Source organism: Scyliorhinus torazame, chromosome 8 (assembly GCF_047496885.1).
Source record: "Scyliorhinus torazame isolate Kashiwa2021f chromosome 8, sScyTor2.1, whole genome shotgun sequence".
NCBI classification, from domain to species: domain Eukaryota; kingdom Metazoa; phylum Chordata; class Chondrichthyes; order Carcharhiniformes; family Scyliorhinidae; genus Scyliorhinus; species Scyliorhinus torazame.
The window spans coordinates 202,748,502-202,772,040 of NC_092714.1; positions in this window are offsets into that span (position 1 = coordinate 202,748,502).

The window sequence follows — 23,539 nt, forward strand, 5'->3', positions numbered from 1 at the left end:
CAAATTCTCACGCAACAACATATATAACACCTGCTTCAGCACAAACATGTCCAACCATTGAATAAAATAATGTTTAGCTGAACTTTGTATTAGAGTTTGTTGCTAAATGCTCCCAAAATTCTTCAACTTCAAATGTGCTAACATCATGAGATTAGTTTCGTACCAGAATGATGAACACCAAGTCATAACGTTCTGTCACAATTCATAACAGAAACATCTGCATTTCAAACCACATTAGGTGATCAAAACAAGTGATCCTGTTGTATCCTAATTGCTTCATGTTTAAGGACAGCAGAGCTTCATCAATGTCTTTTTTATGAGAGTCTTTATTGAACTGATCAGAAATGGCAGCCTACAGTGAGCTTGCCTCAAGGCAGAGTCACATGACTATGGAAAACAAGATGTGACATCAGACTGATTATATTTCACAACCTAAACATCACCCTTCTCAAATTGAACAAAAGACATAAACATTCCCTTTTCCCGAGCAAACAAAAGATACATTTGCATGCATAAATATGTGACTGAGTTATCCATGATACCCACTACACCTACACTGTTCTAATGCATTAACAACTGTTTGTTCTACCAGCCAGTCTCTAAATTAGCATTTTACACCTAGGGTGTGATTTATCGGCCTCATTGTGCCAACTTGGTATCAGGACAGGGCTGTTAAATCTCGTGATTCAGGCGAGATTTGCGACGCTTGAAACTCCTCCCCGTCTTCCTCACAGCTACAAGACTCCTCAACGACTCCCCTTCGGACTAATCTGTTCCCTGTAAGAACACTATTCACGATGCCCTATGCTGCTCTTGCTCATGTATTTGCTTTGTTTGGCCCCTTGTTCCGCACTGTAATCAATCACTGTTTGTCGATGTACCATTATCAATGTTGATTATTTTTTTGTCCACTATGTACGTACTGTGTACATTCCCTCGGCCACAGAAAAATACTTTTCACTGAACTTCGGTACATGTGACAACAAATCCAATCAAATCAAATCCTCGTCAAATTTAATGGCGTCTCGCAAGATGTTGTGCCCAGGTAGCAGTGCCAGTCTGGCAGCGCCAGGGTGCCCTGGTGTCAGGTTGGCTCTGCCAGGGATAAGGCCTGGAGGCCTTAACAGGTGGTGGGGGAATTCCTGGGGCCTTCCCAAGGTTGGGGGCAGAGGAGGTGTTCAGAAATGGGGGAGCGGGTGCTAAAAGGGGGGAAAGATCAGGGCAGCCAGACAAAATGGTGCCCCGATCTGTGAGGAATCTTTCCTGCTGGCAAGCTTCAGCTGGTCACCAGCAAATGACTCACCGGAAAAGCAACACACCATGGCGCAGCATAGGTTTCTTATGCACCTTGTGGTCCAGTGTTGAAATCATAGTGTTCACAGGTAACGTCGAATTGGGGTTCAAAAACTTATTCACAGCTTTCAAAATTTTAGTTCTTAGTTTTCTTTGCTTATTGGTTAGATTTAGGGTGGTAAACAATTTGCAGCAGTCCCTCCCCAGCAGAGTTAGGAGTGTGGCTACTCCTATTGGTTATGGCTAATAAATTAAATCTATTGCAATCACACAATGTTGCCATTATAAGTGGAAAAACTGTCAATTCTTCCACTTATTACTGTACAATGTTACTGGAGATGTGATTGTAAAATTTACTGGAGCCATTTTACTCACTCACCATTTTCCATGCACGCTATGTCTACCTTTCCTTTCTGTCTTTGCATTTGCTTTTCCTTTGTCCCTTCTTCTAGTATTTCTTTTTGCAGATTTGAACTTTTTTGTGTGCCTTTCTGAGGTTTGTCCTCCCTGTAGCCAGTATTTTATTTGCAGCTGTTGTTTTCTTTTCCTGTGTCCTGGTTTCAGCAGCTTTTTTGTAGGGTTGATGCTTTCTCAGTGTCTTCTCTGCAGCATTTTCAAGATTCAAAAAATTTGCTTTACCTCCACTTCCAGACACCATATTCCATGTTCAACACAGCAGAGCTTTGTCAGTGGCATCTTAGTGAGAGCCTTTATTGAACTGATCAGAAGTGGCAGCTTGCCTCATGGCAGAGTCACATGACAATGGACTGATTACATTTCAAAACCCACACACTAACTAAGGAAAGGAAAAAATGGCAGTCACTAAAGTGAGAAATTAATGGCCGACTTAACATCGGATATTATGGCCGGAATTCACCAGCCGCTCGCAGGCAGCGGGATTCTCTGGTCCGGCTGGCAGCACCCCCCCCCCCCCACCCCCCCCACCCCCCCCCCCCCCTCCCGCCTGTGGGTTCTTCAGTGGCGTGGGGTGGTTTCAATGGGAATTCCCATCTACAGCGGCAGGAACAGAGAATCATGCTGCCTCACGTGCCAAGACACATGCAGCGGGTTGGCCGGAGAATCCAGTCCTGTGTCATTTAGTGTCCCAAGTTATGGGCCAGGTGTAGAGAACCCCAAAGTGTATCATGGAGTTCACCTGACCCACAACTTTTAATAGATTGTGGTTATGGGGAGCACACAGGCCTACTTTACAGGTGTGGTGCAACAGAGAGCTAAAGTACTTTTAAATTAAAACAATGTTTATTTATGAAACCAGTTATCACTTTATAAACCCACAGTAAACATCTTAACAATTATCAACACCAATCATCCCCACAGATACAATATTCTATGAGTAACCCTTAATCTTTCCTTGCAACATCCATAAGACAAATACCCTCTTTAACACAGAGATCAGGTTTAAATTCTCTATTGAGAGCAGTTATCACTTTGAAATCATCCGAATGATCTGGAGACATTCTTTAGATTGCAGAGAGATCCTTATACAGCTGCTTGCTTTTCCTGCAGCTATCCAGCTCTCAAAAAAAACTAAAAACCCACTGACACATACAAGCTTTTGTTCAAAGCAAAAGTGAAAGGCAGCCAGCCCAGCTCCACCCATACTCTGACATCATTGCAGCTATTCGATAAATACCCTTTTCTTAAAGGTACATCCACTGCAGCTATTTAATAAACATCCATTTCTTAAAGGTACTCTCACATGACACCTTTTAAGAAAGGTATGTTGGGGACAGTGATGGGTTCAGATGACACAGTGGGTTAACATTGCAACTTTGGTTCAAATTTAGCCCAGATTGAAGGGATAAAAACCCCGACCTCTGTAGTATGTATGACTCCAAAACGAAATGTGCTTAGTCAATCTGAACACAGATATTTGTGCTCATGGAAGCAAAGAACCAGGTGGTTACTTTAGGAAGTTGACTAAATATTCGTTCAAAGGTGAGGAGGATTTCTGGAGTTAAGAAATAAGACGCATGTTGGCAGAGTGTATTGGGAGCTTTACTCTGCATCTCATCTATAATATCTTTGTTCTGCAAGCCCTCAATGCTTATTTTACAATAAAAATGAAAATGATTTGCATCGATTAGCTTGATTAATGCTTACAGAAAGGACAAAAATGCCAAAAATGCATTAAGTTTTTAAAAATTGAGCAAGGTGCAGCTTCTGATGGCTACAAGAATACATCTTAATTCTTTGGTTAACAGGATTGATCCTGAAGAAAGGATAAAATGGGGAGCTGGCCACCAAGTTCAGCAGGGAATTCCTTTAATCAGATTTCTGCATGATTCGCGTATTGCCCCCCCCCATCCTTTCTTCCTCAGCTCTAAACTGTGCTTCTCATTTAATGGACAACTGGAGATTATTTTCTGTCTCCAAAAAGTTTTGAGTACGGGAATCAGAAGCGCGTAACCACATTTAAGGAGAACGAAAAGCCTAGTTTGTGGGCTTCCTCTGTTTATTGTGAGAAAAATACACAGGAACTCCAATCATTAATATCACAAAACTGCGGCAGGTCTTATGTTATTTATAGATTACGAGATAAACAAAACATAGGTCATGATTTGCATATCTGATGAAAAGTCAATTTGACTCATCGAAAGGACATTCTTTTCTCAAAGGATAAACTGCGGCTATGCTCTAGTCATTTTTTGCTGCTCTGCTCACTAATGGCAGGCCCATTTTTCTTTTGCCAAGAACAGTACACATTTTATAACTACCAGAAGTGACAGTTGTTGAACTAGATGCAATTTCATACCTTTGAGGTGCTTGTGAAAATGGACTTTGTAAGGTTAGTACACTCTACTGTTCATGTCTTCTAATTGAACAGCAAGCCTATGAAACTCACAGAAGCATGATCATTCCATTTTATGGGCCAATAACCTCAGTCTGTAATTTTACAATCTGCAGTATAAATGCATAAGAGATACTGTTCAGAATGATTAATTTATGGCAAAGTTAAACAGTGCTGGTTACAGTAAAATCCTGTTTCATGGTTAAGTTGATCGTCACAAAATAATATTCACTTATTATGGATATTTGCGTTGCTGTGATTTACTCAATTCGAACACGCTTTTGAGAAACATTCAGGTTTTTTTCATTGTGTGAACCTTGTTCACCCATGTTTATATTTCTGTGGTGGATATTTTGTTCTCAGCAAAGCAAGGGCCATTCATGCTTGATATGGAACATATTTCAGCCTTTGGCAACTGATGTTACCGTCAAGAGCTGCCAAGTCAGGTAAACCTCGAGTTAGATGCAGGTTAAAGCTCAATTGTCTCTATCTCAGTAACCTCCCTTAACATTAACTTCAGAAACGTGCCTCCTCCTGCAATTGTATGACATTTCATTTCCCACATGATACTTTGATGTGGCCTTTCTGAATAAAATTAGCAATACAGTGACAAATGGCATTAGATTACCAACAATTTTGTCCCTAAGAGTCATATTTTTTATAGTTTGGGTTAAGCTGCCTGAATGAATTTAGAGGATCTAACAGCATTTGGTCAGAAAAAGACATTTATCTCGTCTGTCTGGGCTGGAACCAGCATGTTTCCTGCTCTCTCACCTGAAAAGAATCTTGTTACATTTTGAGTTGAATCCGAACACGCATTTTACCTTTTTTTCCCAATCGATAAAATGTAAAGATATGTTTATTATACTTTTTGTATCCATTGATAAATAATCCACAATATGATAAATCTCAAAAATTATAAACATGATGTAAAGTTTTTCCACCTATTTTGTGATGGTTATAACCTGTACTTTGCCCCATTATTGATCAACAGTTCTTTAGAAATTGGCAGTAGGGCAGCATGGTGGTGCAGTGGGTTAGCACTGCTGCCTTAGGGCGCCGAGGTCCCAGGTTCGATCCCGGCTCTGGGTCATTGTCCGTGTGGAGTTTGCACATTCTCCCCATGTTTGCGTGGGTTTCGCCCCCACAACCCAAAGATGTGCAGGGTAGGTGGATTGGCCACGCTAAATTGCCTCTTAATTGGAAAAATTGAATTGGACACTCAAAATTTATTTTAAAAAAAAGAAATTGGCAGTAGACAGCGATTGTCAGGTGACCAATCCAGAAACTTGTTACTATAGTGCTTGAACATTTCCCCATAACCATAAATAGGTATTGCTGGATTTGAACCTCAATGATAAGGAAATATTTGGCAAATATTAGAATAATGGAAGTCAATAGTAGCTCCTTCATCTAAACAATAATATTCAGCAACACCACGCTCTCTAATCAAAAATGTGTCCCTTTATTTGTTGAAAGGTACATCTAAATTCTCCAATTTTATTTTGCTATATTCTTTTGGTTAAAACCTTTTCTTGGTCTAACAAGGAATAAACATAAATATGTAGATATTCTATTGGAATGCTTTTGGAAACATTCTACTTCAGGATTGTGCAATCTCTGAAATGGGAATTTTTATTCAGTTGACGTGCATAAGATATGTTTAGGGTTTAGGCGACTGACCAAATATGAAGATAGATGCAAAAGCTTATTTTGATCCAATTAATAAGTTGATGTAGATATGCATCTGTCGAATGCACTATTCTTCTCTATATGATGCAGATTCTATGTCACATGCCCAAAAGATTTAGCAGCTTCTTACCCTGCTTTCAATGTGAGTTTTTGTAAGACAAGTGTACTCTTGGATTGATATGTACATTCAGTACATCCTAAAATGTACCGAGGAAAGCATCCAAATATCTATCATGTGATGAAGGTGTAGTCACAGCCTTAATTGAACTAGATCAATGAAGTTACACTAGATTCACAAAGTAGGCAAAAGAAGCCGATGCCTGTCTAAAATGAAATTAATTTGCTGATGATCACAAGCTGAACTGCCACAGAACATACAGTCAGTGAATTTGCAAGTGAAATACTTTTTTTACGCAGACTGTTGAATGAACAGCGCATCGATTTCATGCACAGCTTTCATTTAAAGATCTCTTGGTTTCCAGCTTTAGTCGAGAATTTGATACAGCTGGCATCTAATTGTATGATGTGGAGATGCCGGTGTTGGACTGGGGTGAGCACAGTAAGACGTCTTACAACACCAGGTTAAAGTGCAACAGGTTTGTTTCGAATCACTAGCTTTCGGAGCACTGTTCCTTCTCCTGAGGAAGGAGCAGTGCTCCGAAAGCTAGTGATTCGAAACAAACCTGTTGGACTTTAACCTGTTGTTGTAAGACTTCTTACTGATCTCATTGTATGACATTTGTCATGTGTTATTTTAGAGAAGTATATGTTGTTCCGTGATGGCTGATCGAATCAAAACAATTTCACAGCAAAGCTCAATGATCAGGTGCACCGCAAGAAGATAAGCCTTCTGGTACTACTAATCCGACAGGCTGGCTGAGAACCAATGAACCTCATTGCCTAGGTAGCTGGCAGAACAGAACAAATGCCCTGATGTGCATGGTCTACAGGACTCGCTGTTGAAAGTTCAATGCACATATATGTGTGCCTGAAGAGAAAGGTATTTAATTCACATTAATTTACACATTTCTGATGAGAGCTCTCATACACTTTCCTCACCATTTGAGAATTGGATATATCACCACATTGAATAGGAAAAGTAAAATCATATTCAAAAAGTATTTGGAAGATACAAACTTCAAGCCTCTTGAGATAGTTTAATTTATTTGAATGCTTTATCTCTCACTTCTTCACTACTATTCCATCTTCACTGTTATTGTACAATATCATTATAATGTCTGACATGTTTTTCTTCCAGAACCTTCTAAAGGATACAACTATATCTGGTGGATGCAAGACGATTGAACCTGATAAAAATAAATATTTTGGTTATCATTTCAAGTTGTCTCATAAGTAAATGAAAGTTGTCAAAAGATGGCATGATAAAGAATTGGCTCATGGGCAGGAAACAGTGAATGGGGATAAGGGATTATTTTTCAGGTTGGCGACTTGTAACCAGTGGGGCTCCACAGCGACTTAGAGGAAGGAAGAGAACGTACTGTAGCCAAATTTGCAGATGACACCAGAATAGGTGGGAAGGCAGGTTGCTACAGGAAAACAGACCGTTTGCAAAGAGATATTAATAGGTTCAGTAAGTGGGCAAAATGTTGGCAAATGGAGTATAATGTGGGAAAATGTGAAGTTGTTCATTTTCGAAGGGAGAACAAAAGAACTATTATTGAATGGAGAAAAACTGCTGAAAGTTGCAACGCAAAAGGACTTGGGTTACTTGTGCTCAAAGATCTGCAGGTTAGGTGCATTGGCCAAGCTAAATTGCCCCTTAGTGTCCAGGGATGTGCAGGTAAGGTGGGGTTACGGGTGGTTATGGGGATGTGGACTCGATGGGCTGAATGGCCAATTTCTGCACAGTAGGAAATCTATGATTTCTAATTCTAAACACAGAAAGCTAGCACACAGGTGTAGCAGTAATCAGAAAGGCTAATGGAATGTTGGCTTTTATTTCAAGAGGGTTGGAGTATAAGGATATGGGAGTCTTGCTGTAACTGTGCAAGGTACTACTGAGACCACATTTGGAGTACTGTTCGCAGTTTTAAGGAAAGGTATTGGGCACAAATTACTAAATGGGAATAAAGTCCCATAGTGAGCGTATTTAGCCGTGTGTTTCTCGGCGCTCGCAGCCGAGGCCGCACATAATTTTTTGCTGAGGAGCTCCATTCACCAGAACTAGTCAATGGAGCGAGAGATCGGGTCACCATTTTTAAATGCCATCCTGATATCTGGAGTCCTGACGCATTCCTGACCCCCTCCCAGCCCCAACTTTCTATGAGGGAGTCCTTGCCTCCCCTCCGACACTCATGTAGGGCACCCGTGGCCCGATCACCATTGTGCAATAAATGCTAGCTTGGCACCGCCAACCTGATACCCTTGCAGTACACCTGCCAGTTGGCAGTGCCACCTGGGCACCTTGGCTGTGCCAGGTTGGCACCCAGATGGCACTGCCAGGGTGACAGGCTGGCAGTGGCAGGGTGCACAGGTGGCACCAGCAGTGCCAGCATGTCAGCCTGCCCAGAGGGCAAGCACCTGGGGGCCTCCAACCTGTGAGAGATGCCCATGAGTGCCATTCCATCTGATCCCCATTTGTGGAGACATGTATTAAATGGTACTCACCCGAATTCTCCAAGACGAAGGGGATAGATCCCAACATCGGGAAACCATTGAATGGAGGAGCAGCCTCGAGGGGCTGAATGGCCTATTTCTGTTCCTATTTCTTATGGTCTTATGGCCTTAAGACAATCATTGCACATTAATGTCTTCTGCTTTAGAGCTATATAAAGTTCATTTATTTTGATGATGGACTGTAACATCATTTTAAAAACAACCTTTTAAAGGGGGAATCAATTTTATTTACAATGTCTAATATCTACTTTTATATTCTATTGATATTTTGGGGGAAGTTGATTGACGACAGAGGTGAAGTGAGAGTGACTGCTCTTGACATCAAGGCATCATTTGATCGAGTATGGCATGACGGAACGCTCATAACATTGAAGTCGATGGGAATCCAGGGACAAACTCATGTCTGGCACAAAGGCTGTTTGTAGTGGTTGTGGAAGCCAATCATCTCAGCCCCAGGAAATGTTCAAATTGGATTTCTGCCAAACTTCTTCAAGACTTCACGCTTATCTTTATATTTTGCAAAACAAACTGGAGAACCCTTTCGTAGCTGTACAAGTACATTTGAAATAATTATTAAGTCATGCTTTCATCCAGTAACTTTATGTTTACAAAGAACATTCTGCTGTAGCATTTAGTTCATAGTGTTTTGGATATATGTGTGGCCCCTTTAAGGGGCGATTCCTCATGGCCCGACTCGGGCCTTCATATGTGAGCGCACAAACCCCGACCAATGGGGAAAATGGGGGTGCTGGGAGAGTCGGAGAGTGAAGACTGGCTTCAGAGACATCTGTGCCTGTGCTTAGTTAACCATTGCCTTGTTTTTAATAATAAGAAGTCTGACAACACCAGGTTAAAGTCCAACAGGTTTGTTTCAAATCACAAGCTTTCGGAGCACTGTTCCTTCCTCAGATGAATGATGAGGTCGGTTCCAGAAACATATTTTTGACAAAGTCAAAGATGCAATATGATACTTTGAATGCGAGTCTTTGCAGGTAATCAAGTCTACAGGTCCAGACGGAGAAACTGGAGAGAGGGATAATCACAGGTTAGGTGTGAATTGTCACAAGCCAGGACAGTTGGTAGGATTTTGCAAGCCCAAGCCAGATGGTGGGGGGTGAATGTAATGTGACATGATTCCAAGGTCCCGGTTGAAGCCATACTCATGCATGCGGAACTTGGCTATAAGTTTCTGCTTGGCGATTCTGCAATGTCGCGCGTCCTGAGGGCCGCATCGCCACATCTTGTTTTTAATAAGCTCCTTTTGGTTATTCAAGAAGCTTCTACAGTTTAGCCTCAAGCCACCACATTGGCAGCAAGCATAAATCGGGCAATGGCCGCAAGTCATTGCTATTCTCAGAATTTGTTTGGGGCGGGCTTACATTGGAAACCTCTGAAACAACAACAAGGCAAAGTCATTGAAAAACTATTGGCACGATTCTTCGGCTGCGTCCGCCTACCGACCAGAAATACCCGCTCGAGGTCAACAGTTCTTTACATGGTCCCTGTCCTGTCCGTGGCGATCTTGTGGCGGGTGCGGCCAAAGAATCCAGCCCTGTGAGTAAAAAATCAAACATGCCTCTGATCGGGAAACTCGATCCATTTGGCCAGGGGACCGAAGACTCGCGGCAATATATCGAGTGGCTCTGGTACTTCTTTATCGCTAACAAAATCACGGGGGAAGATAAACAAAAGGTTATTTTGTTAATGGTTTGTGGGTCACAGACCTAAAACCTCATAAGGAATTTGACATCCCCAGAGGCTCCCGACACAAAATCGTTTGACCTATTGGTGATGGTTGTGACCCCAGATCCACCATCATACTATAGCGCTACAAGTTTGATTCGGCTGTCAGGGACACAAGAGAGACGATCTCGGCTTTCATTGCCAGGTTCCACAAAATGGCCGAACCCCAATTGCAAATTCGGCATGGCATTGAGTGACATGTTGTGTGATCGCCTGGTATGCAGCATCAATAACATCAATGTGCAAAGGAAATTTCTGGCTGAGACAAAGATTTCCCTGGATAGGGCTTTTGAAATAGCCCATGGAACTGAATGCACTAAGAAGGGCGCGTCAGTGCTTCAATACATGCATGAGGGTATGGTAAACCAACTATGAAGCGGTACGCTCACCCAGGTTGACAGAGGAAGTTCAGCAACAATCCCAGAGCAGAATAATAGTCAGAAATCAGGACGAAAAACAGGCCGTCAACCCAGGAATTATGATGAATGCTATGGATGCGGGGGAGATCACCCCCAAGAGGTGTGTCACTGCAAAGAATTCACCTGTTTTAGATGCAATTCAGAAATGCTGCCTTGCAAAGCAGGGCATGCCAAGTTTTAAAAAAAACAAACAAGGACTCCAATGAACAAAGTGGAGAAGAATCCCAGTGAAGAATCAGAAATTTACATGCTGAATATGGTGAAAGTAAGCAAAACAGCCCCAAAAAAATAGTCTTCATGGTCAACGGGTGACCATTAAACATGGAGGTCGACACAGGGGCATCGGTCACGGTGAAGGACAAACAAACTTTCAAATACCTGCGAGGAGGAGTTCAGCCTTTGAGCCTAAGTACTAAAACCACCAAGTTGGCAACATATACAGGGGAGATCCTGAAGATTTTGGGGACAACTTCAATGCCGGTGTCATGTCAGCAACAGGACCTCCAGTTATGCATGAATGTCATGGAAGGACACTGGCCGAATCTCATGGGGCAAGACTGGCTACGCCTAATCAAGCTAAACTAGTTAGAGATTTTGAAGATGGCATTTTCAAGGTCGTATCCAAATATAAAAATGCGTTTCAGAACAGGCTAGGCTGAATTTGAGGGGTAAAGGCCAAGATTTACATCAACTCTGAATCCACACCAAAGTTCTTCAGGGTGAGGTCCATCCTTTGCACCAAAAGATTGAAGCCGAGTTAAAATGCTTGGAAAAATTGGGATTCATAAAACCCATGCAGTTTTCTGAATGGACAGCGCCTATCATCCCTGTTTTAAAACCAGATCACTCAGTCAGAATCTGCAGGGACTACAAGCTCACAATTAATCAAGCAGCCCAACTTGACAAATATCCAATTCCCCGGATAAAAGACCTTTATGTGAAGTTGGCAGCGGGATTCACATACAGAAAATTTGACTTTAGCCACACTTATTTCCAATTAGAACTGGACAAAGATTCCCAGAAGTAGCGGCCATTAATACGCACAAGGACCTTTTCTCATACACTAATCTATATTTTGGTAACTCTTCTGCCTGTGCAATGTTTCAATACACAAAGAAAAATGTGCTCCTCGGCATCCTGGAGATTGTGGTCCACCAAGATGACATTTTGGTGACAGGAACGTCACACGAGGAGCACCTTTGCTCAGAAGAAATTTGATGAAAATTCAGAGATGCTGGCATCAGATTGAAGTGATAAAAGTGTACAAAGAACAAAGAAAAGTACAGCACAGGAACAGGCACTTCGGCCCTCTAAGCCTGCACCGACCATGCTGCCCGTCTAAACTAAAATCTTCTACACTTCCGGGGTCCGTATCCCTCTATTCCCATCCTATTCATGTATTTGTCAAGATGCCCCTTAAACATCACTATCATCCCTGCTTCCACCACCTCCTCTGGCAGTGAGTTCCAGGCAACCACTACCATCTGTGTAAAAAACTTGCCTCGTACATCTGCTCTAAACCTTGCCCTTCGCACCTTAAACCTATGCCCCCTAGTAATTTACCCCTCTACCCTGGGAAAAAGCCTCTGACTATCCATTCTGTCTTTGCCCCTCATAATTTTGTAGACCTCTATCGGGTCGCCCCTCAACCTCCGTCGTTCCAGTAATAACAAACCGAGTTTATTCAATCTTTCCTCATAGCTAATACCCTCCTTACCAGGCAACATCCTGGTGAATCTCTTCTGCACCCTCTCTAAAGCCTCCACATCCTTCTGGCAGTGTGGCGACCAGAATTGAACACTATACTCCAAGTGTGGCCCAACTAAGGTTCTATACAGCTGCAACATAACTTGCCAATTTTTATACTCAATGCCCCAGTCAATGAAGGCAAGCATGTCGTATGCCTTCTTGACTACCTTCTCCACCTGTGTTGCCCCTTTCAGTGACCTGTGGACCTGTACACCTAGATCTCTCTGACTTTAAATACTCTTGAGGGTTCTACCATTCACTATATATTCCCTACCTGTATTAGACCTTCCAAAATGCATTACCTCACATTTGCCCGGATTAAACTCCATCTGCCATCTCCCCGCCCAAGTCTCCAAACGATCTAAATCCTGCTGTGTCCTCTGTCAGTCCTCATTGCTATCCGCAACTCCACCAACCTTTGTGTCGTCCGCAAACTACTAATTAGACCAGTTACATTTTCCTCCAAATCATTTATATGTACTACGAACAGCAAAAGTTCCAGTACTGGGGCGTCATTCTCCGACCCCCCGCCGGGTCGGAGAATGGCCGTTGGCCGCCGTGAATCCCGCCCCCGCCCCCGCCGAAGTCTCCGAAGGGAGAAAAGTCGGCGGGGCGTTAATGGCGCCGCTGCCGCGGAGAATGTCACGGGCCTGCGCAAGGCAGCCGATTTTCGGCCTGCCGATATTCTCCCTTCCGGATGGGCCGAAGTCCCGTCGACGTGATGACCGTTCACGTCGACGTCAATCAAACCTCCTTTTCATCGGCGTGACCCGGTGCTCCAGGCTCACGCCGACCAGCGAGGAGGTGAGTGACGGCCTGGGGGGTTGGCTCTGGGCAGGAAATGGCGTGGCCGCAGACTGATTGCCTGAGGAGAGGTGTGTCTCGGCTTGTGTGTGTGTGCGGCGGGGGGGGGGGGGGTGGTTAGAGTAGGCTGGGCTCCGGGGGAGTGCCGGGAGGGGGTCCGTGCCGGGGTGGAGGTTGGGGGTTGGGGAGGGGGTCCGTGCCGGCGTGGAGGTTGGGGGTTGGGGAGGGGGTCCGTGCCGGGGTGGAGGTTGGGGGTTGGGGAGGGGGTCCGTGCCGAGGTGGAGGTTGGGGGTTGTGGAGGGGGTCCGTGCCGGGGTGGAGGTTGGGGGTTGGGGAGGGGGTCCGTGCCGGGGTGGAGGTTGGGGGTTGTGGAGGGGGTCCGTGCCGGGGTGGAGGTTGGGGGTTGGGGAGGGGGTCCGTGCCGGGGTGGAGGTTGGGGGTTGTGGAGGGGGTCCGTGCCGGGGTGGAGGTTGGGGAGGGGGTCCGTGCCGGGGTGGAGGTTGGGGAGGGGGTCCGTGCCGGGGTGGAGGTTGGGGAGGGGGTCCGTGCCGGGGTGGAGGTTGGGGGTTGTGGAGGGGGTCCGTGCCGGGGTGGAGGTTGGGGAGGGGGTCCGTGCCGGGGTGGAGGTTGGGGGGGGGGGTCCGTGCCGGGGTGGAGGTTGGGGGTTGGGGAGGGGGTCCGTGCCGGGGTGGAGGTTGGGGGTTGTGGAGGGGGTCCGTGCCGGGGTGGAGGTTGGGGGGGGGGTCCGTGCTGGGGTGGAGGTTGGGGCGGGGGGGGGTCCGTGCCGGGGTGGGTGATGGGAGGGCAAATGAGTTGGTCCACCTGGCCAGGTGCCAGCCTCCAACAGTTGGACCCATGCGGTCCATGCCACCTGGCTGGGGGGAGGAGGGGATATGGGCAATGATGACATGTCGTCGTTCCCCTCCCCCCCACCAGGTCGTCATGTTTTCAGATCATCCAGCGATGTTGGCCGCCGTGGTGGCAGCCGCTCATGTCTATGTTGCCCTGGATGAGGAGGAGGAGGAGGAGGAGGAGGAGCGTGCCAGAGAGGCGGCGCAGGCTGCCGCAGAGGGGCAGGCGGCAGCCGCCCAGGCTGGAGGGACACCTGACCGACAGGACGAGGAGGGGGAGGAGGACGTCGCGGCCCCACGGCAACGGAGGCACCCGAGGGCGCCCCGTGTGTACCGGCCCCGGCAGTCATACCAGGACCTCACGGACCGGGAATGCAGGAGGAGACTCCGGATGAGCCGGGAAACCGTGGCACACATCTGCCACCTGCTGGCACACCTGTCACCGCGTGGCACTGGCGGGGGACACCCTCTCCCCGTGTCCGTCAAGGTTACGGTGGCCCTGAACTTTTATGCAACGGGGTCATTCCAGGCACCGAGTGGGGACCTGTCCGGCATATCGCAGACATCGGTGCATCGGTGCATCCGGGCAGTGACAGATGCCCTTTATGCCATGGCGCACCGCTACATCCGCTTCCCCGTGGACCGGGCCAGCCAAGATGCCCGGGCCGTGGGCTTCTCTGCCATTGCCGGGTTCCCCATGGTCCAGGGCGCGATCGATGGGATGCACGTCGCCGTGCGGCCACCTGCAGATAACAGGGCCGTGTTCACTAATAGGAAGGGGACCTATTCGATGAACGTACAGGTGGTCTGCGACCACCGCATGATGATCCTGCACGTCTGCGCCCGTTACCCAGGCAGTGTACACGACTCATTCATGTTGTCGCGGTCATCGATCCCCGGCATGTACGAGGGACGCCATCCCCGGCTGAGGGGCTGGTTGCTGGGCGACAGGGGCTACCCATTGCGATCGTGGCTGATGACGCCTATACGGAGGCCACGCAATGAGGCGGAGAACCGCTACAATGATGCCCATGTAGCGACAAGGGGAGTGATCGAGAGGTGCTTTGGCGTGCTGAAGATGCGTTTCAGGTGCCTGGACCTCTCTGGGGGCGCCCTCCAGTATCGGTCAGATAGGGTCGGCCGCATCATTGTGGTGTGCTGCGTCCTGCACAACATAGCCCAGCAGAGGGGCGGTGTGCCGCAGGCAGAGCAGGGCGGAGTGGAGGAGCAGCAGGAAGAGGCCCAGTCCTCCCCAGATGAGGGGGATGGGGGCAATGGTCAGGGCAGACGGGGTAGACACAGACGGGTGGCTGTCCACCGTTACCGGCTGGCCCAGCGGGCACGGGACAGACTGATAGACGCCCGCTTCACTGACTAGATGGGCGTGGGAATCGGGTAGTATGGCCACAGACCGCACACCATGACAACAGCCGACCACCCACACCCCCCACCCATCCATCCACCCAGCACCATCACCCCCCTCCCCAACCCCACACACCCCACCCGCATGCACACCACCCCCCCACTCCCAATTGCCGATCCACCGGCGGCACAACGGGCCGGGCTCACCCAGTTGCGGGTGGACGCGTGTCTATCGCAGGCCATGGAGAATGATGACAGCCCGCCTCCGATGAGCTCCTGGCTCTACATCGTTGGACTATGTCTGACCCATGGCCACAGTACCACCATCCACCCGGACCATCCCTGCATGCGGCTGTGACACTGCAGCGCACGGTCCCGTCCTCTGCCCGGGGGATGTTGATGGCGGCCCAGGGGGAAGGGGGCAGACTCACCTGGGGCTGAGGTAAGACCACCCCTCACACACACACTTGCGCTCAACGTACATGACACCCCCGCACACTTTGGACAGAGCACAAAGGCAGCTTCGGTAGGTGTAACATTGACTTTAATAACCAAAGGAGTTCATGCACGTGCCCTAGCGCCTAAAACTCATCTGTGCCCTGCACCCGTGCCAACTTACTCAGTGTCTAATTGTTTGGCCTTACGGGCCCTTTGACTACGTCTACGTGGTTCCCCAGACGGTACAGCAGAACTGGAGGTGGACTCCTGTGATTCCTGCCCTCTGACACTGGATCCCTTTGGCGGCCGTTTCCTGGGGCGTCCTGGCCTAGATGGGCCAGGCTGCGGCCCGGGCGACTGGGATGGCGAGCTGCCAGCCTGTCCTGCCCGTTGCCCACCCGATGCACCTGGGACGGAAGGGGGGGAGTCCGAGGTGTCGCGGTGTACCGGGACCTCCCCTACAGAGGGAGCCGGGACGGACCACACCACCTCCTCCTCCCTCGGGGTGCCCGATGGCCCCCAGGCCTCTACATGGGTGGGGGATGCGAACGGACTGGCCATCCGACGCGCCCCCGACATCTGGCGCTGCCAGTCCTGGAGGCCCGTGCTGGTATCGACAGGGGTCTGCAGGTTTGCAGCCATGGAGCCCAGGGGGTTGTCGAACCCTGTCTGCGACAGTGCGACGCCAGCTCGCACATGGCCACTGGCGCCGATGCCCTCAGCGATGGCCTGCTGAGACTGGGCCATGGCCTGCAGAGACTGGGCCATGGCCTGCAGAGACTGGGCAATGGCCTGCTGAGACTGGGCCATGGCCTGCAGAGACTGGGCCATGGCCTGCAGAGACTGGGCTATGGCCTGCTGAGACTGGGCCATGGCCTGCTGAGACTGGGCTATGGCGTTGAGCGCCTCTGCCATCTGGCGCTGGCACTGGCTCATGGCCTCCTGTGAGAGGGCAGCCATTTCCTGGGCCACAGACGCCGCCTGCACGGAAGGCCCCAGGCCTCGCAAACCGTTCCCCATGTCTGACACCGTCGCACCCATTGCCTCCACCGCGGACGCCACCCGTGCGGTGTCAGCCTGGGTGGCACGCATGACCGGGACCACTCCCAGCTCCTGGACGCGGGTGGACTCCTCCACCTGCGACCGCAGCCGCCGCAAGCCACCCGTCACCCTATTCGCTCGTCTCCGTGTCGGTGGTTGCATCGGATCTATGTGTGGGTGTGGTAACTGCAGGAACCCGGGATCCATCTGGGCGGCAGATGTTCGCTTGGCCTGGGCTGCCCTCCGACCGCCCGGTCCCTCTGCTGCTCCTACCTCCACCTGCTGTACCGGGACGGCTGTGTTGTGCGCACCAGTGAGTGTACCAGACGCCTCATCACTAAAGTGCCCAACCGTGGTGAGTGTTTCTGCGATGGTGGAGGGTGTTGGTGACAGCAGTGGCGTTGTGTCGTGCTCTTCGTCCCACTCTGAGTCCATGGCACTTTGGGGTGGGGGTTCGTCTCCACCCATCCACTCTGAGTCACTGTCCGGTATTTCGTCTTCCCGGGTAGGGGTGTCCTGGGTAGTGCTGTCCCGGGTAGTGCTGTCCCGGGTAGGGGTGTCCTGGGTAGTGGTGTCCCGGGTAGGGGTGTCCTGGATAGTGGTGTCCTGGGTAGTGGTGTCCTGGCTCGGATGTGACGGGGGCCTGTGGCTGCCCCCCTCATCGCTGGGTGGTCGCTCCCGCACGTGACGGGGGTGTCGTCTCCCTGTTGCTCCAGGTCTCTCCGTCTCCCGTGGTCTCCGAGGGGCATCCTGCGGGCGTCGCATGCTGGAGGGTTCGGGTCTCTCCGTCTCCCGTGGTCTCCGAGGGGCATCCTGCGGGCGTCGCATGCTGGAGGGTTCGGGTCTTTCCGTCTCCCGTGATCTCCGAGGGGCATCCTGCGGGCGTCGCATGCTGGAGGGTTCGGGTCTCTCCGTCTCCCGTGGTCTCCGAGGGGCATCCTGCGGGCGGTCTGCATCTGCGGGGATGGGTGCCTGGACGTTTGGTCCTGCGATACACAATGAAGCATGCATGGTTAGACATCAGGCAGTGATCAGGTGATACGGGAGAGGGGGATATAGGGGAGGGGGGATATGGGGACGGGCTGTTGGTGGCTCACTTGCTCGTGGGGCCCCGACCTCTGCATCAGCAACCTCCCGGTCGTCAGGTCCGCCAGCCAGTTCCAGGGCCCTTTCCTCGTGTACGGTCAGTGGCCTCTCATCAGCGGGCCCTCCTCCAGTCCTCACATGCTCCCTATTGTTGTGTGCGCGCTTCTCCTGGGGGGGGGGGGTGGTGGCAGGGGTAAAAGGCAACAGTGTTAGGCAGGTATATGAATGCACGCCATCGGTTGCGCGTGCATTGCAGAGGTTAAGGTTAGGGCTGGATTCACTTGGGGATATGGGGGATATGGGGGAGGGGGATATGGGGGAGGGGGGATATGGGGGATATGGGGGAGGGGGGATATGGGGAGGGGGGGATATGGGGAATATGGGGGAGGGGGGATATGGGGGAGGGGGGATATGGGGGAGGGGGGATATGGGGGATATGGGGGAGGGGGGGATATGGGGGAGGGGGGATATGGGGGATATGGGGGAGGGGGGATATGTGGGAGGGGGGTATGGGGAGGGGGGATATGGGGGAGGGGGGATATGGGGGAGGGGGGAATATGGGGGATATGGGGGAGGGGGGATATGGGGGATATGGGGGAGGGGGGGATATGGGGGAGGGGGGATATGGGGGATATGGGGGAGGGGGGATATGGGGGATATGGGGGAGGGGGGATATGTGGGAGGGGGGATATGGGGGAGGGGGGGATATGGGGGAGGGATGATATGGGGGATATGGGGGATATGGGGGAGGGGGGAATATGGGGGATATGGGGGAGGGGGGATATGGGGGATATGGGGGAGGGGGGATATGGGGGATATGGGGGAGGGGGGAATATGGGGGATATGGGGGAGGGGGGATATGGGGGATATGGGGGAGGGGGGGATTTGGGGGAGAGGGGATATGGGGGATATGGGGGACGCTCACCCTGCCTGCTCTGACGAGGTCGTTCACCTTCTTGTGGCACTGGGTGCCTGTCCGTGGTGTCAGGGCCACAGCGGTGACGGCCTCTGCCACCTCCCTCCACAGACGCCGGCTGTGGCGTGGGGCAACTCTGCGGCCGTGCCCGGGATACAGGGCGTCCCTCCTCTGCTCCACCGCATCCAGGAGCGCCTCCACATCGCGTGACTCGAACCTCGGGGCTGAGCGACGGCCAGCCATCAAGTCGGGTGTTGCGGTCGGCTGTTCCGGTCGGGTGGGGGGGAGCTGCGCGGCCTTATGAGCCGTCACGCCGTGCAGCGCGTATGACGCTGCACGGCGTGAACCACTGCGCAAGCGCGGATCCCGTTACGTCGCTGCTAGCCCATTTCGGGCCGCAGACTATCGGCCCATTTTTATGACGTGACGCAAGTGGGATTTGCGCCGTTTTTTGCGCCGATCGGCGGAGTTTCCGCCGATAACGGAGAATTTCGCCCCTGATCCTTGCGGAACACCACTAGTCACAGCCCTTCAATCAGAAAAGTACCCTTCCATTCCAGTCAGCGAGGTCACATACTTAAGATTCAAAGTGGACTCAAAAGGCTTGCACCCTCTTGAGGATAAGGTGAGGGCCCTAAAAGTGGTCCCTGTGCCAATGAATGTCACAGAGCTGAAATCTTTTTTAGGGTTGGTAAATTACTATGGTCGGTTCATCCTCAGTTTGGCAACTATGTTGGTGCCACTGCACTTCCTTTTAAAGAAGCACCAGTACTGGCATTAGAACAGACTTTATACCACTTTAACAAAACAGTGGCAGAATCGGACAGGGTCAGCATCAATTTATGAAGGAAAAACCATTCTTTACAAATCTTCGAGGATATAACAAGCAGAGTTGATGAGGGGGAGCCAGTGGGATGTTGTTTATTTGGACTTTGGAACGTTTTCGACAAAGTCCCATATAAAGACTAGTGCGTAAAATTAAAGCATATGGGATTAGGGATAGTGCATTGAGATGGATAGAAAACTAGTCGGCAGACAGGAATTAAAGCGTAGGAATTAACAGGTATTTTTCAAATTGGCAGACAGTGACTAGAGGTGTACCGCAGGGATCGGTGATGGAACCAAAGCTATTCACAATATATATATTAATGGTTTGGATGAGGGAATAAAATGGAATATCTTGAGATTTGCATATGGCACTAAGTTGGGTGGAAGGGTGAGCAATGAGGAGGACATAAAGATCCTTCATTGTGATTTGGACAAGTTGAGAGAGTGGGCAAATGAATGGCTGATGCAGTATAATTTGGATAAATTCTAGGTTATCTATCTTGGTAGCAAAATTGAGAAGGCAAAGTATCATCTGAATGGCCATAAATTAGGAGAGGAGAATGTGCACCGAGACCTGGGTGTCCTCGTACACCAGTCACTGAAGGTAAGCATATAGGTACAGCAGGCGGTAAAGAAGGCAAATGGTATGTTGGCCTTCATAGCAAGAGGATTCGAGTACAGGAGCAGGGATGTCTTGCTGCAATTATAGGTGAGGGCACACCTGGAATATTGTGTGCAGTTTTGGTCTCCTTATCTGAGGAAGGATCTTTTGCTCTCGAGGGAGTGCAGCAAAGGTTTACCAGATTAATTCCTGGGATGGTGGGACTGACGTATGAGGAGAGATTGAATCATTTAGGATTGTATTCGTGGAGGGGAGGGGCCCTTTGAAATTGATACTTAGGCGTTCAAAGGGCCGAGAGGCCTTTACCAGGTGGGCCTTGTCTGGCCGGTAGAAGTGCGGTTTGCACTCCGTGCATACTTGGCAGTCGCTGGTCAGTGCCTTCACCTCCTCAGTGGAGAAGGGTAGATTGCGGGCCTACATGAAATGGGTAAGCCGGGTGACCCGCGGGTGACAGAGGTCACTGTGGCTAGCCCAAAGTCGGTCATCTTGCGCACTGGCGCATGTGCCGCGGGACAGGGCATCTGGGGGCTCGCTGAGCTTCCCAGGACAATACTTGTTATCGTAATTGTAGGTGGAGAGTTTGATCCTCCACCTCAGGATATTGTCATTTCTTATTTTGCCCCGTTGTGAGTTGTCGAACATGAAGGCGATCGACCGCTAGTCAGCGACGAGGGTGAACCTCCTACTGGCTAGGTAGTGCCTCCAGTGCCGCACGGCTTCCACTATGGCTTGTGCTTCCTTCTCGACCGATGAGTGTCGGATTTCGGACGCGTGGAGGGTCCTAGAGAAGAATGCTACTGGCCTGCCCGCCTGGTTGAGGGTGGCGGCCAGGGCGACGTCTGACGCATCGCACTCTACCAGGAAGGGGACGGACTCGTCCACCGCGTGCATTGCGGCCTTGGTGATGTCCGCCTTGATGCGGCTGAAGGCCAAGCGGGCCTCATCCGTCAGGGGGAAACTGGTGGTTTGAATAAGTGGGCGGGCTTTGTCCGCGTAGTTGGGGACCCACTGGGCGTAGTAGGAGAACAGCCCCAGGTATCGTTTTATGGCCTTGAAGCTGTGGGGAGGGGGGAGTTCTGTGAGGGGGCGCATAAGGTCGGGGTCGGGCCCTCGGACTCCGTTCTCCACGACATAGCCGAGGGTGGCCAGTCGTGTAGTACGGAAGACACACTTTTCTTTGTTGTATGTAAGATTGAGGGATTGGGCGACCTGGAGGAAACTCTGAAGGTTGATGTCATGATCCTGCTGATCATGGCCGCAGATGGTCACGTTGTCCAGGTACGGGTATGTCGCCCGCAAACTGTACTGGTCCACCATTCGGTCCATCATTCTCTGAAAGACCGAGACCCCATTAGTGACGCCGAAGGGAACTCTGAGGAAGTGGATGAGCCGGCCGGCTGCTTCAAAGGCAGTGTAGTTACGCACTTCCGGGCGGATTGGGGGCTGGTGGTAGGCCGACTTCAGATCGACCGTGGAGAACACACGGTAGTGCGCGATCTGGTTGACCATCTCCGCTATCTGGGGGAGGGGGTACGCTTTCAGTTGCGTGAACCGGTTAATTGTCTGGCTGTAGTCCACAACCATCCGGTTCTTTTCCCGGTCCAGGCAATAACCACTTGCGCTCTCCAAGGGCTGTTGCTGGCCTCGATGATCTCTTCACTCAACAGTCGTTGGACCTCCGAGTTGATAAATACCATGTCTAGCGAGCTGTGCCGCCTGCTCCTGGTGGCAATGGGCTTACAGTCAGGAGTGAGATTCGCAAAGAGTGAAGGGGGGAGACCTTGAGGGTCGCGAGGCTGCATACTGTGAGGGGGGGCAAGGGTCCGCCGAACTGTAGGGTCAGGCTTCGGTGATTACACTGAAAATCCAATCCGAGCAGTAGGGGGGGCGCAGAGGTGGGGAGGACGTAGAGCTTAAAGCGGGTATACTCCGCGCCCTGCATTGTGAGATTGGTGATACAGTACCCCCGGATCTGGACCGAATGAGACCCGTGGGCAAGGGAGATTGTTTGTGAGGCGGGGTAGGTGTGGAGGGAGCAGCGCCTTATCGTGTCAGGGTGGACAAAGCTCTCCGTGCGTCCGGAGTTGAAGAGGCAGGGGGTCTCGTGCCCATTGACCCGGATGACCATCATGGAGTTCTTTAGCGGTTTCGGCTGTGACTGGTCGAGGGTCACCGCGCCCAGCTGCGGGTCGCCTGCATGGTCGGTGGAGTCACAAGATGGTGGCCCCCATGTGTCGCACGTGTCGGACGGGATCGAAGATGGCGACCAAGATGGACGACCCCATCGGTCGCATGTGTCGGCCGATGCCGGGGCCAGAGGCCAGGATGGCGGCCCCCACGATTCGCACAATGCCAATGACGCATCTGGAGGGGGCGTTCCGGGCAGGCACGCAGCCACATTGCGGGGTCTGTGAGGCTGCGAGTCCATAGGTCGGGCCTGGTGCGTTTTTGATTTCTGGGCCTTACGTCGGCCCAGACAGACTCTTGCGTAGTGCCCCTTTTTCGCGCAGTCGCTGCACGTCGCTGAGCGGGCTGGGCAATACTGCCGTGGGTGTTGGCCCTGGCCGCAGAAGTAGCATTGCGGTTCTCCCGGCTGGGCTGGCAGAAGCTCGTCGCAGGCCTGCGACGTAGGTAGGTCCAACGGGGGCCACGACAATAGTGTCCACAAGGCGTTCCTCGGGCCCGCGGGGAACGCGCTAAGGTTCTGGTAGGCCACCTCTAGTGAGGTAGCCAGCTTTACCGTGTCCCGCAGGTCGGAGGTCCCGTTTTCCAGTAGACGCTGCCTGATACAGTTCGAGAGGACCCCCGCCACATTGGTGTCCCGGATCTGTGAGTTCATATGATCCTCTGCCGTCACAACTCGATAGCTGCAGTTCCTCGCGAGTAGAGTCAGGGTTTCCAGATACTCGTACAGCGATTCTCCGGTGCGTTGATGGCGAGTAGTGAGGAGGTGTCTAGCGAACACCTCATTTACGGGCTTCAGGAAGTGCGCCTTGAGGGTTGCGACCGCCTCCTTGTACGTGGCCGCTTTCTCAATCGTTACCGAGATTCGATGGCTCACCCGAGCTTGGAGAGGTCGCAGTTTGAGGGTCTCCGAGGGAGCCGTTGTGGAGGAGTCGATGTAGGCCTCGAAGCATCGAAGCCAATGTTCAAATATTTCCTTGGCTTCGGACGTGCGGGCATCAAGTTATAGCCTGTCTGGCTTTAGAGCGGCTTCCATGGTGCTGTCTACGACTAATAAATTGA